At 35.4% G+C, this 12,160-nt stretch overlaps 1 long non-coding RNA gene across 2 annotated transcripts in view; it reads left to right on the top strand.

Moving 5' to 3' along the window:
• The window catches only part of LOC125670994 (uncharacterized), a 47,624-nt gene extending 35,464 nt beyond the window's left edge, over nucleotides 1-12,160 (top strand). Inside the window, exons 2-3 of one of the 2 annotated variants that reach the window (XR_007368460.2) lie at nucleotides 642-1,404; nucleotides 2,251-12,160. This is a non-coding gene — a long non-coding RNA (uncharacterized LOC125670994). Of the gene's footprint in view, nucleotides 1-641 lie in introns of both variants that reach the window. The other variant, XR_008802510.1, reaches the window with a different exon arrangement.

Genomic DNA, 12,160 nt, shown 5'->3' with positions numbered 1-12,160 from the left:
TACCCAAGTTCGCCGAGGAAGAAACAATAAACCAAACGGCATAAAATCCTACTCCGTATTCTAATATATTCATGCATAATCAATCTACATTACTACCAAAGTTCATCCCGAAATTGCTTGTTGCAATGCATATAAACATTCTGTTTAGTGGTACAGTGCCAGGGCCCGGGGAAAAAAATATCGGCATTTTCCTTAATTCATTTCTTCATATCTTGGGAAGTATACGGAATTTAGGATAAGCTTTGGTAGTAATGTAGGATGAATACAGAGTAGAACTTTATTCTATTTGGTTTATTGTTTCTTGGGTACCCTATATTTAGAGTTGTATATCATTACTCTTTAATAGTAAAGTTGAACCCAAGCGATGTAATTGCCTGCTGCATGTGTACAATGTACGACCTCAGCACATAACATAAGTGACCGTGGATATGAGTGAAACACTCTCGATGCGACGTTAAAAAGAATCACCATTCTGTTTCCACTTTAAGGCTCATTATGCAATACATTAGTTGTATAATGTTGATTATTTTGCGCTTCAGCATTGATTATTATCTTCAAGAATGCTTAATACATCTTTAACATGATGGGCAGTAATTCAATTTTTTTTATTATTATTATTATTATTATTTTTTTTTTTTTAGAAAATACAAGTTTGCACGGGGATATGGTAACAATTGAGACATGTGAATTGTTCCAAGGGCTTATCTAAAGAGGACAACAGGGGCAGCAACAGCAGGGACACCACTAGCCAACTTTCAGAAGGGGGATCAGAATTATGTGTGTGCTCCATCCCCATCCCAACGATTTTCATAAGAAAGTCTGAAATCTCCATCTCCATTCTCAAGAGTTTGCATGGGTTCTGTTACGCAGGATTTATTTTTTATGGAAATAGACCACTTTTTATCAGTCGACTACACCACTGGGTACTATTTGGAATCGTTTACTACGGGTTCAATGTGTCGCATAACTATAAAATTAAGATTAAAAACAACAACAGCGACAATGACCCTGGGCATTGTGGGAAAATGTCATGCTTAAAGAGGCATTAAATGCCTAAGTTATATCTCGATTATTAACAAATTCGCTAAAACAGCTTTATATTTTATAAAAATCTTCAATGGCTTTTCAAAATTTATACATCCTGCAACTTTTTGTTATAATTTTGATTTAAAATATGCTTTTAACAGAATCAACATGGAAGTAATTTCATTTATTTTGGAGGAACATTCACAAAAATTTATCAAAGGTCGCATTGTTTTCCGCCTCTGAAATTTATATTGCTTTATTTCAAACATTCTCTAAATTTCTAACCATAGTTCAATTCTTTGTTTTATAAAAAGCTATAACCCTCCGGTGGACAACTAATACCCCTGTAAACCTCTGGATCCACACAGTTGCACAAAGGTTTGTTGACTTGATTAACTAGACGTTAACTCTCAGTTAACTAAGTCTTGTACAGCCGTGTCCTGATCATGGCATTTACTGATAAGTTACAAATCCTTTAAAATCATTCTGAAAATTTATTCATTAAAAAATGATTATAGAAATGTGAATTTCTTCCTTTTACGTGTTTACAAACACAGCCCCTTCTGTGGGTTCCGTGCTATTATCGACGTGTTCAATGCAAAAGGCACCAATCATTTCAAATGTAACATCCTTTGGCGGAAATGGGCAATTACATTTATGAATTAAGCAATAAAAGCAACAACAAAGATTTGATTTTTGTCGATTATCCTGTCTGACTTTAAGAAATCGATTTTAACAAGTCTTTATAAACCATTGGTTAGATTTGAATAACAAATTCATAAATGTAGTACACATCTCCTAACGTGTACTATCTGTATTAAACAAGTCGGTAACAACAATTCTTCTTTCCAAAGAATGTCATATTAATGTATAAAATATCCATTTTTAAGGACGTATATTAAACACAGTGCTTTGTCACGACATATATAAAGTAAACATAGACAAACCACATATAGAACAATTTGTACAAATTTGCGATGATGAATTGTAATTTATTTACACCAAGTATTACATGTATATTTACATTCTGTTTTCATGGCTATCGGAATTCCCAGGCGTAAGAATAGACGTACTATATTTATCTGTATTCATACGCGCAATACTTACAAATACAATGCATCCATGAGGAAATGGCTATCATTACAATTTTTAGAGATATCAAAGGCGAAAACATTGGGAATGTTGATTTGTTGCTTGATTGATTTACATTTATTGTCATTTTAGATTGATAGATTGAATATTGTTTTACGTCCCTCTCGAGAATATTTCACTCATATGGAGACGTCACCACTGCCGGTGAAGGGCTGCAAAACTTAGCTTGGCTCTTATGACCATTGAGCAGGAAGGGATTATTATCGTGCCACACCTGCTGCGACACGGGACCTCGGTTTTTGTTGTCTCATCCGAAGGACCACCCCATTTAGTCGCCTCTTACGACAAGCAAGGGGGTACTGAGGACCTATTTAACCCGGATCCCCACGGAATTATCATTTTAGAAAAGCAATTCTTGAAAATATTGCGTCTATAAATGGAATATAAAACGAAATATACAATGAATTCCGCCCATTTTTTGAAATTTATTTCCCCTTCATTTTTTTGTTTGTTGAGAAAAATGTTTTTTTTAATGTGGTGTCATATATTGCATGCCCAACTTACCGCAAAGTATTTAGTCCAGTACTAGTTGTTATTTGTGATTTTTTTCTTTTTCACAGTTATATCATCATTAGTCGATATGAAATAAATAAGGTACTCGTATATTTCAAGGCAAACATTTGTTAGGAAGACGACATGATGCCTTGGACTTGTTCAAGGCAGAGGACACAAATTATCTAAAATATAACGCCTTGTTGTGAGGGTGTAGTATTCTAAAGGACTTTCGGCGGAATTGACCGGTTTACAGGGGATACTTACTCCTAAGGCACCAGATCCCGCCTCTTGTGTGTCCAGTGGTCCGTGTTTGACCTACTCTTAATTTTGTATTCTTTAGTACTATGGGATTTACGATCGATCACTTCGTTATCTTCACTTTTCATTTATATGAATTAATTCAGCAATGAAAGCAGGAAGTCACTTGCAATTTTTGGTTAAAGCTTTCTGACTTTAACAAGTCCATAACAACAAGTCATCCGGAATTTTACAGCGTGTAGAAAGTTGACATGGACAAATCACATTAAGGAACAACTTGTCAAAAATACCTTGGTGATAAATTGTAATTTATTGCATCAAATTGCCATTGAAATGTCGTCAAAATGTAATAGAAGTACATGTGTATATAATACGATATGCGATAACTCGACGCGACAAATTACAGAACAACACATCAACACGAGGTGGATGATTTGACTGGAATACTAGTAAGCTTCCGTAAGATACAGTTATAGTTAATAAATACCTCAAAATAAACTTGCTACAAATCAAATTGGGTAAAGAATATCCAAATGTGTATAGATGAGGACTCGTGCTCCATTTCAAGGAGAGATAATTCAAAATAGTGAAAACAGGAAGGAGTATTAATAAATCAATATTCTCGAGAACCACTGAATCAGAATAGCCCAAATTTGGATTAAAGCTTCAATACATGAGAAGAAAAAATCCCTTGCTTTGGCCTTCAAGTCGACATTTAGATATATCGACGACGTTTTATCTATTAACAATAATAATTTTCATTCATATGTCGATTCGATATATCCATGTGAACTCGAAACAAGACACCACAGAGTCGTCCATTTCTGCTTCATACTTAGATATTTTATTGAAAGTAGATATTAACGGCAAAATAACAACTCAACATTATGACAAACAGGGTGATTTCAGCTTCTTCAACTTCCCATATTTATGTAGCAATATTCCATTATCACCTGCATATGGTGTTTATATATCTTAACTGATTCGATACGCAAGAGCTTGTTCTGCGTATGGTCAGTTTTAAATCGGGACAGGCTACTGACAAACAAGTTGATGGTGTAGGGGTTTCAACAGTCTCGTTTAATAAAGTCAGCATTTCACAAATTCTATGGTCGTTATAACGATCTAGTTTGCCAATACAACCTTTCATTCGGTAAAATGCTTTCTGGCATGTTTCATACCAATTGTTAGGCCGTTCTTGGCACACTGATTTTGACTACGGATAACTCCGTTTACCTGATCAAGGTATAGTGCTCACGGCGGGGGTGACCGATCGACAGGGGATGCTTACTCCTCCTAGGCACCTGATCCCACCTCTGGTGTGTCCAGCGATCCGTGTTTTCCCAACTCTCTACTTTGTATTGCTTATAGGAGTAATGGGATTGATTGCTGTTCATTATCTTCATTTTTCATAAGGAAGTCCAAGTCTGTTCAAAGCATGTATGACGTACCGAAATCAAACAGGGGTTCAAAGTTTTATTCAGGGATATATCGGGAAACTCTTTGAATATCTTCTTCTCAAGTAATGTACGGCATGGGTAAAATATGACAAATTGATATGCAAGTATCTCAATGTAGTGTAGATTCAAGTGTGTTTGGGGCCACAGTAGGAGCTGAAATTTTGACATAGGAGTATATAGGAAATTCTTTTTAAAGCAATACATGTTGTAATTTTTTCAACAATCCAATTATGTACCAAATAGCACCTATCGATATAACTAATATAATCCCCAAGATCTGAAGAAAAAATCAGCAAAATAAACAAGGGAATATTGTTTAAGAGTATACCTACAATAAGCGTTTCGTATAAACTGCCATTGCGTCGTATACACAGACATGGGAACGATGGTTGCCGAACATAATCGGGTTGCTGAGACCGAGGTCATAAACAAAGACGGAAACTGACGCGAGTACATATATATATAACTACACGTTTCGTTTGTTTTTAAATATTACATCGTTTCATGAATGACAAGAAGTATCATAAGTGTAAGAAAGTAATAATTACGCAAATGTTCCACTCAAATAAAATTGTGATAGTGAATTTTCTACGAAATTGGCATGTTAAATTGTTTACAAATCTGACACGTGCTCAGTGCCTCTCGCTCGCTTTTTTCCGAACTGGTGACCTCCAAGGTCAATGCACATGGGAGATTACTGACAGGATGACAATGATTCATGAATCCACGTTTTTTGCTGATTTGACGGGATTATTGCTTCAGATTCACTCCGATTCTATAAGTTATATACATGTTGAATATTTGTTTTATTTTTCAATTTATTTACCGTCAGTTACAGCTTGTATTGCTTTGAATTATTTTTCTCGAGAATCTCAAGGATACAATATGGCAAATGAATGTACGTGCATTCTTATGTAGTGGCCAACACCGTCCGTATAAAAACTGGGTCATAAGATGGGGTTAAAGTTTTACAGGGGAATATATAGGAAAGTTCTTTTTAAAATCTGATCAGTTACAATAGATCAAGTTGATATGTAAACGTGTTCACATGGTGTACGTATATTAATATTTTGTTCACAACACCATGCATCAGCATTCTCTCACCAGAGGGCGCGTAATGCAAGCTTCACATACACGGAACTCTGGGTAGAGAATGCATGCATCAACCCCTTTGTGGCCAGAGTGGGATGACAGGGAGAGGGGTAATTTCCCCCAGTGAAATGTAAAGAAAACTTGTTATTATTCTCAAAAGCCACAAGGATAATTATGTACAGTATATCAATTTACTGGTAATAACGCACGCAGACTTCTTATATAGTGCAAACTCAAGTGAGGTGGTTTTTTTCACGCCAATAACTCCCAGGGCCAGCATAGTGTTATGATTATAACTTAGAATGTTTTGTAGGGGGGAAGATGCAATTAATTAATTGAGCGATGCGGTCCATGGGCCTCTTGCGGTTTTTTTCATAATAATAAGAAGAAAATACATGGTTCTTACACATGCAATCGGAGCCTTGGCCTTTGACATTTTTATGTAGTTTATGAGTGGCAAATAATTGCTCCTTTTTCCACACTTTTATCGATTTGCCATAACAAAACTAAGTCAGTTACAACTAAAAGAACTGTTGAATCCCGACTTAATCACAAGACGTAAACGTCATACTCCCCAGCTATAATAATCCATAAATCTGCCACAAAATTTGAGTGAAATATCTAGAGATGTCGTGAATGTTATCCAATAGATTCTGTTATGTCGTCGCTCGTTCTCTTACTTGTTTACAAAGTATGCTGAAGAGCCATAAGAAATACCAATACAACAGCTGTGAAGAAGGGGTGCGCGGGTTCAGATTTTATTACACTTAGCTCACGCATGCGTGCATATGCATTATGTTGTAAGCAAGATATTAATGCCACTCTCTTCATTCGATAATAATTGATAAAGAATATCACATTATCCAGTCATACTGTGTATTCCCTGTATGAAGCGAAAATTTCGAGCTGTACTTAGAATGACCTTCAGAAATAGCGGCGAGAATTCTAATATTGCGAGAGAAACTTGAATCGAATCAACGAGAACATGAAATAATCAATCTACACCATACGGCCAGTCTTTTCGTGCGTTTCAAATTACACATATTATCCAAATATGTATTCAAGTTTTTGTGTCAAACATAGTTTCGTATGAATTGAATCGATTTAAGCTGTGAAAGCTGTTAACTTGTCGCATGCATGTATTTATAAGGTTTGCCTTTCAATATCATAACTGTTTTGACCAGAACTATTTTGTTTTGAATCAGCGTTTACTTTTTATTTCTTATATTTACTTTCTATTTTCATTTCTGTCGAAATTCCCAGTCGTTAAGATAGACGTACTATATTTATATGTATTCATATTATATGTATTCATACGCGCATTATTTTACAACTACCACGCATTTATGAGGAAATGGCTGTCATTACAAATACATTGGAAATGTAAGTATAAACAAATGCACATGTCACTCGGCCATCTGTAATGTATAGTCAAGTGACAGTCACATGATCATCTCAGATATCAACGAACATGGCTACTGCATGAAGTAAGAACACTGTTGTGATAAAGACAACACCAACTTGTGTTAAGTGGTTTATTTTGCTTAAACCGTCAACAAACTCGGATGACGATCTTTTCTCTTTTTCGACTTCGTGCTTCACAATAAGTCACCAACAAACGTATTTAGGGTGTTACCTCACTATATTTATTTTATGAATAATTACTCAATTTTCTTTTCAATATAAATGTTTTAGGCATACTATTCAGGAAAGTTGATAATTCTTAAAATCAATTCAGCTGCATTGATAATCTTTATACAATCGCAGGTCACAGGTGACACAGCTGTAGGTAGTTGAAGACGAATCACGTACTGTTAAAATTAGTTATTTATCAAAAGAAAAGACTACAAATTATTATTTTCAATGTTTCATTGTATATGAACTACGGGTGTACGTAATTCAAATCATACCTAAAACCTTATACTGCTTGTGCATAACAGATAATAGACAGAAAATGTCTAGGTTCTTTCTTTAAGTGGGGGAGGGTGTTTATTTGTTTTTGTCTCTTTTGTTTGTTTGTTTGTTTTAATTGTTTTTTATATCTATATTTTGAAAATGCAGAGTTATTTACCTATAATGTACCGTTTGCAATATGTCGCAGCTTACATTTGGATTTGTACTTACCTTTGTAACGCGCCCTAGAGTAATTTGTTTTATATAAGGCGCTGTATAAATTTTATTCATTATTATTATTTATTTGGGGATAAAATAACCAAAATAAAAATAACTTCCCTCTGCATGATCTTACCGGAGTTGTTACATAAAGATAGATTTTCCTTTTCACATATAACATACGACCTTTTTCTTTTCTGGTTTCTTCTTCTTCATTTCTTTGTGTGTGTGTGTGTGTGTGTGTGTGTTATTCTTTAAAAAAAAACATTTATTGTAACATGAAAGCTATATATAGATATAGGTTTTCCTGATACACTCGCTAAATTTTGGTGTTTCTACCAGGATCCTTGATTTTTACTAGCACCTTGTCTTCGAGAATTAGATAACAGTTCTTTGGTTGGTCAATTATATTGCCCGTCCTCGATCTGTACAAAAAGAAAGGAAAACTTCATAATCCCGTATATGTCATGTTCATTTCGCGGTGTTTCTCAGAGAGTTTATTAAAATTTATTATTCCAGTCTTTTCTTCGTAAAGTAGATTCTCTCTCTCTCTCTCTCTCTCTCTCTCTCTCTCTCTCTCTCTCTCTCTCTCTCTCTCTCTCTGTGTGTGTGTGTGTGTGTGTGTGTGTGTGTGTGTGTGCGTGCGTGCGTGCGCGCGCGTGTGTGTGCAAACAGTACTATGTGTAGGTTAATTTTTTCCATTGATAACTGTATACGATTGGGCGTGGCCTATTTCAACACTGGAGGTACATGTTATGATAAAGAAAATTTATCATTGGTTTTCAAGTCTGAGACTTCAGAAACTGATGATCGCATATTAGACTTTTTAAAACGTCAAATTCCCTTTTAATTGCGCACAGTGGCATGGTATAGTACAAATACTCCAATGACTGTCGTTTTGACATGATGCCAAGCATGTTTTCTGTTTTGTTTTTTAAAAAAACCCATATGATTACGAAATATACTGGTATGGAAAATTTATATCTAACAAAAGATTGATTCCGCAAATATGTTATGAAATTATAAAGATCGGTTATTTTTTTTATTACTCGAAAAAAGAGATAAAAAGATCGAGTTATTCAAGGTTAAATTAAATTGGACTGTACAGAAATTGTCAATTCGTGCCTCAATCAAATTTATGTACGGCCGCTAATGATTTAAAAGATTTCTCAGATAACTTTTGTGTGGACATGTAAATAATCATTTTAATAACACTCAACAGATAATGGGTTCAATGCCTCAGTCCGCCATGATTTTTATCTGTTTAAAGCAAACACCTGTTAATAAAATCTGTTATAGAATGTGTCCTTCAATGAATGCTGTTTCATTCTCAGATAATTTAGTTACCAACGACATCCGCTGGCCCTCTCTTTAGCACAATAAGATATCCCGTTATTTGATCAACCACACAGGGATTTTTTTAAAAGAATAATACATTTTGTCTGTATAGAATGACTTTTTTTTAGTTATATACCGAATTTTGATGGTGTAACTGATCGCATTTTCCGCCTTTAATAATGTTATCCTAGAAGTCAATTTTATCATATATAAAAAAAATATCGTCCCATTAGCCATTGTTTATAGACCTTCGACTGACAGTTATACACAGGGCATTAACATAACGTCCTATTGTGTGTGTGTGTGTTTGTTTGTGTTTTGAAATGTAGTTTTCAGTATGAAGTACACAAATCACACCGTTAAAAAAGGGAATTTTAATTTTAAAATAATTACAAGGTATATTCAGATATCAAAATGCGGGTTTTGTGCACAGTGATACTATTGTACAAGTGTCTGTGTGTTTTATAAATCTCATATTTTGTGAAAATATGTTGCTTCATTTGTTTAAACACAAATTACCTCCAAACCATCCCATCCCCACTCACCCAACCACCCACCCCCAAACCAAATTTGCCTTGCTTTTCAATCACCTATGAATTCAGTTTTGACGAGGAGTAAACTGTCTACATGTTTCACCATAACATTAATAGCTTTAACCCCACTTTATTTGAAATTAAAAAAAAGAAGAAAGAAAGAAACAAAATCATTGATGGAACAAGGATAATCTGAATGTCTGAACTCAAAAATGTTGTGCTTTGTTTGTACTTGAATGACATTTAGTAAAGAAGATTAATTGAAACACGAAATAGGAAACTAATTTTCAGGACAGATAAATTTTATTCCCGCCACATTGTCTCAGTACATCTTATGATGTGGGACCCCGCGGGAAATGTTAAACAGTTGGAGGACTTCTGAACATCGTGTAGAAATCGCTCTATTGCAGGGATATCGCCATGACATCACAATTAAATATTCTGGAAAATTAAACACCCCCCTGTCTATCGCAAAAAGTTATAGCTTATGGGGCGAAATGTTCAGCATTTAATACCAAAAACTGGTGACATTTCCTGCATGGGATAAGATCGACTGTTTATTTTGTTTTACTTGTAGGCAAAAAGAATTTGTAATGTATTGTACATACATAGCTCTCTTACGGTCTCTCTCTCTCTCTCTCTCTCTCTCTCTCTCTCTCTCTCTCTCTCTCTCTCTCTGTGTGTGTGTGTGTGTGTGTGTGCAGTTCTGTCCAGGTTATGACTTGTGAAGGGGAAAAGTCAGGCGCTCTTTTCGCTAAAGGTTGATATGACCTGGGGTGGGTCATTACTACAAGGTCAACGTCAGTGATAGTGTAAATTTCTTGTGTAATTTTTAATAAAATGTTTAGGTAATCATACTTGACATAAAGGTCGCTTATTACATGAGATTTCATGTAGGAATTCTGGTCCAAGACCATTTGTACAATGCCAAGATCACTAGTTACTTTTTTTTGTATATCGAGACGTCACCAGCTGTAGTTGAGGTGCCCTATGCATGTCGTCCAGGGTCCTAGCAGCGAGGAATCTTTGTTGTGTTGACTCCTGTCGTAACACGGAACCTTGGTTTTTCATCCGAAAGACCCACAACTTTCACTTCTAAATGCTGCGCGCGTTTGGAGAACTTGGGGGCGTGTTTGACAGCGTAAGTCTACTGCTTATCATCCCGAGTCTTCGGGGACGCTTGAACATTTTCATCAAACCCTTGAAACATTGATGAAGACATATTTATAAATATGATAAAGACTGGGATGAAGGGGTTCACCTTGTTTTATTTGCTGCAAGAAAAGCAGTTCAGGAGTCTCTTGGATTCAGGCCCTTTGAATTAGTGTTTGGCCATACAGTTAGAGGTCTTGTGACATTGCTGAAGGAAAAGTGGCTGCCTGAAACTAGTGCTATTAACCGTTTAGACCATTATCTTACCGGTATTTCAAAGAGAGACTTTACAATGCTTGCAAATTGGCAAAAGCAAATTTCAAGAGTTCTCAAGCCAAAACGAAAGTTTGGTATGACAAAGATAGATGCCAGGAACAGAGTTTTTATACCAGGTGATGAGGTTCTTGTATTTTTACCTGTTCCTGATTGTCCTTTACAGGCCAGGTAATATGGTCCTTCTGAAATTCAAAGCAAGCTTAGTGATGTGAACTATGTAGTTAAGACACCTAGCTGGCGTAAAGAAAAACAAGATTGTCACATTAACATGTTGAAAGACGTGACCGAAATCCTGTAAAATCAGTTTCCACTTTGGCCAACGTTAAGACTTTTCAAGATTGTACTGAAACTGATATTAGTGTAGAAACTAGTGAACAAGATTTCAATCAGAAAGTATGTTTAAGAACTCCGAAATTCTTGCCAATCTTGATGCCAAACTTGGACAGAGTGCCGTTCATGTTGGACAATGGCATCATTGAGCCAAGTAAAAGTGATTGGAGCTCACCTTGCATTCCAGTACCGAAACGTGATGGTTCCTACCGATTGTGTACTGACTTCAGTCACGAAAACAGACTTATATTCAATTCCCAGAATAGATGACTGTATTGACATACAGTAATTGGAAATTCAAACTTTTTCAGTAAATTTGACCTGCTGAAAGGCCACTGGCAAGTACCATTAACTGAAAAAGCTAAAGAATCTGTGACTCCCGATGGGCTGTTTCAAAAGAAAGTGATGCCTTTTGGCATGAAAAATGCTCTAGCGACCTTTCAGAGGATGATTTATTCTCTTCTTCATGACCTTTAAGGATGTGAAGCCTACATTGATGGTGCTATTATTTACAGCAACACAGGGGATGGACGTCTTTAAATCAATAGTGCATTCTTCGACATTCTGGTTAAAGCAAACTTAACAGTGAACCTTGCGAAGAATGATTTTTGTCATGTTATTGTAGAATATCTAGGTCATAAAATATAGGTCAAGGTTTTTCTAAGCAGTTTAAACTTACTGCTGAAGCAAGCAATGTAGGAGTTAATGCTGCTTTGTTTCAATAATATAGTGAATGTAGGTAGAATTGTTTCTTATTTTTCAATGAAACTTACAAATTGTCTAAAAAATTATTCTACCTTTGAAAAAGAGTACCTTGCTTTGTTGTTAGCTTTACAACATTTTGATGTTTATTTTTAAAATGTACTGTGCATCCAATTCTTATTTTTACGAATCACAACTCATTCACGTTTTTGAATAAGAAACAAGGAATCAAAA

Source organism: Ostrea edulis, chromosome 4 (genome assembly GCF_947568905.1).
Source record: "Ostrea edulis chromosome 4, xbOstEdul1.1, whole genome shotgun sequence".
Lineage (NCBI taxonomy): Eukaryota > Metazoa > Mollusca > Bivalvia > Ostreida > Ostreidae > Ostrea > Ostrea edulis.
This window is presented reverse-complemented; position numbering and strand designations above follow the sequence as displayed.